Source organism: Pterocles gutturalis, unplaced genomic scaffold (assembly GCF_000699245.1).
Source record: "Pterocles gutturalis isolate BGI_N339 unplaced genomic scaffold, ASM69924v1 scaffold22063, whole genome shotgun sequence".
NCBI lineage: Eukaryota > Metazoa > Chordata > Aves > Pterocliformes > Pteroclidae > Pterocles > Pterocles gutturalis.
Genome location: NW_010121103.1, coordinates 28641 through 32553, shown reverse-complemented (window position 1 = coordinate 32553; position 3913 = coordinate 28641).

The following is a 3913-nucleotide window of genomic DNA, read 5'->3' as shown; positions in this document are numbered from 1 at the left end:
AAGAAAAAGCAAATCATGAAGGGATAACATGGGCATGAATTGAATACCTTAATGAGGTATTCCTGCCTAACATCTTATTTCATGTTTCAAAAGATGGCATCGATATGAGGGGTTCTTGCCTTCTGGAGCAAGTTATCGGTCTGCTCAATCAGATCCAACCAGCCAGCTAATGAACCTGATGATTTGCCTCTGTGTCTAATGGTGTGATTTATTTTATTATTTCAGAAGATTGAACTTGGGAGGATGTGATTGTACATGCAAACTAAACTGACTGAATTATAAAATTCCAGAAATTGATTTGCCTGTTTTAACTGGGACATGAACTTGTTGACGGTAAATTTGTTCCCTGATGAGATTTGTTCTTAAATTAATATTTATCCTTAAGAAGAAAAACCTCTTTAAAAAAAGTGCAGGACTTATAGTATCAGACACCAAAATATTCTCTATTAACTGTAGGAAAGTGATTCGTGCTTAAGTATCATTTTACCTGGACAGCTGAGAAGAAAAAACAGTTAGACGCTTTGGAAAACCTGGCTCTTATCGTCAATCTTCTGGCCTATGCAGTATTTCTGGCTTGAGTAACATGACGCGCAGAAGCATAGGATATTCATGCAAGCCTCATGATAATTTTTTCAAGTCTTTTTTTTTTAGTGTGATTGGGATCCAGTGGCAAAATCTCTGTTGTTGCCCTGTTATTGCTATAGCTGTGGCAGCTGCTGTGAAAAGAGCTTGTGTTTGACGTTATCTTACCACTTCTACAGGAGATATACCTGCCCCAAATCATCCCTTTCAGCCACGGCAAGTTCAGCAATGCAAAAGAAAAGCAGGCAGATCAGAACTGCCGATTCAAAGAGCAACTAAAATGATCTTCCCTGGGGCTTGCGTTTATCTGATCAGACTTCACTTGATAAGGGAAAAGAGTCTACTGCAGCTTGCACAATGTGGGCAGAACCATTTTCTCAGGACAAATTTCTCCCTGCTGAATAGCTGCAAGTCTCCTTTGGTGATGCTCAGACTGTAAGCTGAAGACAGTCCACTAGTAACTAGTAACCTGCTCTCTCACTGTACCAGCAGAACCACTTACCTGTTGCCACCACTGCTAATAACAGCAGTAACCCTCTGAAATGTTGGGATCCTCTGCAGCTATCTGAAAGAACAAGAAACTATAGTTTAAAATCTCAAAATTCAGAAACTGTTGGAGTTCTTCCCTTGTAAAAAATACAAGTTAGAGGAATTCATGAGGGATAGAAAGAGCTGTTAATATATTAAATGCTTTGAGCTTGTTCTCTTCCATTAGTATCTACCCAAAATGGAGGCAATGCTGAAATGGCATATCACCTGGAGACATACATTAGTTTGCTGCCTAATATCTATTTGCAGGGTTTCTGTGCAACCCAATGGAAATAAAATGTTGCTTTTTTAAAGAGAAAGCTTGTATAAGCATCATCTTTCCCCTCCTAGGATGAAATCCATTACAGTCTGCTCTTTCATGGCTTATCTGAATCAAGTTGTGTTCTTCAGAAAACCAGTTATATTAATACTTGTAGTAAACCAGAACTGAATAATCAGAAAATACATTGGATCTTAACAATGGAAAGAACTGTAAAAACTTTTGCCATTGATTATTATAGGCAGTACAGTACCGAAATGCTCTGCCCTAAAATCTACTATACCAACTGAAGGTGAATTGCAACCATGATCATATTCAACACAAATACTTATGATCAATGTATACATATTACAATTTAAATAACTGCACTAATTCAAGATTAATAATTACATATAGTACTAAAAACAATTAGTTTATAGATATATTTAGATTTATAGTATAAATCCTCGTTTTATTTTAACTCCTGTGACAAAAATAATAATATCATTAACCATTTAGAAACACCAAATTAGCAAATCATTTCAGTGCCTCCTGCTTTTAACTGTACCACCCAACTACATGATCCATTGGCCTCAGGAATGAGGCTGGCTTAAAAATTCCCTTTTTCTCCACCCCTACTCTGAACACTCATCCTCAATAGTGAAGTGCACTTCACTATTGCCTAAATCACGCTGACTGAATGGTTTGTATAGTTGTGACGAAAAATAGAAAAGCCAATAAGATCCCGCTGAGGGCTAAAAAAGCCTTGTACAAAAATAAAAAGAGGTGATGTCAATAGGGGAAAACGGGTGGAAAGGATTTCTAACTCAAGTAATTTTTGGATTGTGTTTTGTAATGTGCTACTAGCAATATTGATGGGGCATAGCAAACTGTGAAGAAAATGCAAAACTGAGGATTAGGGCTGGAAGCATCTTAAATTGAAATTTTCATTTAACTACACCCTTTTGTGCAGCAAAAATCCTGTACCAAACAGATTGATCTACAATTGGTTTTCTTGCTTATGAAAAGCACAATAGTCACAGAAGCACTCAAAACTAAGCACAGAAGAGTCTACGGAAATCGAGATCCATGCGACCTACCTCAGGATAAATCAGCTTAGGATGTCAACAAACAGAAGAGTCTGGAATAAACCAAATATGCGCAGTCTTTGAAGTGAATCAGTTATGACTGATGCTGTGGGAAGCTCCTCTACTCTCTTGGCTTGTGCTGCTGGTGAAAAATTGTTTGCTGTTGTGGCACGTGTTCTCATCAAGATCACACAAAAAGCCATATAGCAGCTAGTTAACTGAGAAAAAAGCACATTGTGGAACTGTATTTTAATTAATTTTCCTTAGTGATATAATGTTAATTGTCACAGCTACAGATTTCACTTAACCATTTAAATTACTTTACATGCACATAAGTAATGCAGTTTGAAGTACTAGCTACTGTAACATTCAGGTATAAGTATCCTCAGCAACTTTCAAACTGATGCCAGACCAGTGTCTGTTGAGCTGTTCCAAACGACACTGCAGTAATGTGAATCTTGCCCAATTGTTCTCTTGACTGATAGTTAAAAATAGAACAAGTGTAGCTCATGCTGCCTTGCTCTTCCCAGCCTATGATGTTCTGCTCTTAGAATTTTTAAGGAGGACTGTATAGCAGCCTTCTAGTACCTAAAGGGGGCTTACAGGAAAGATGGGGAGGGACTCTTTATCAGGGAATCAGGGAGTGTAATGATAGGATGAACAGTAAGAGCTTTAAGCTTTTTAAGAGTGTAGATTTAGGTTGGATATTAGGAAGAAGTCTTTTCCTGTGAGGGTGGTGAGACACTGGAACAGGTTGCCCAGGGAAGCTGTGGATGTCCCATCCCTGGAGGTGTTCAAGGCCAGGCTGGATGAGGCTTTGAGCAACCTGGTCAAGTGGAAGGTGTCCCTGCCCATGGCAGGGGGGTTGGAACTAGATGATCTTTTAGGTGCCTTCCAACACAAACCATTCTATGATTCTCTGAAATTCTTTTATTCTCGTATTCTTAGGATATATAATTTCCAATAATAAATGCTGATTAAGAGACATATTTTAAGTAATTTGCACATGAGCAGTGACCAGGAGTTTTAATTCAGTGGAACAAACTACCCAGAACTGAGGCACAATTTCTAGCCATGGGTAGGGCTGCACACTGTACTTCCACTTATGCGTGATTTGTAAAGGTACAGGCCAGATGGAATTGATGAAAGGGGATAAGAATATCATTCTTTAGAGTCTGGATTATTTTCTTTTATATTATTCTTTTTTTTTTTTTGCCACAGATTTGATAAAGACATGTTCTGTAATTAATGTAACATTTCCAGATTATTATTTTTAAAATTTTACTCTTTGTTCTCATAATTTCTGCCAAAGGAACTATCTCTTTGAACATCTAGAAGTAGGTTGTACAAAAGAAATGTATAATACCTAGAACACTCTTATTCCATTTGTGGTTAAAATGATTAGTCCATAATAGGTAAAAAAACCCCTACAAAACATGAACAATTAATAAGTACA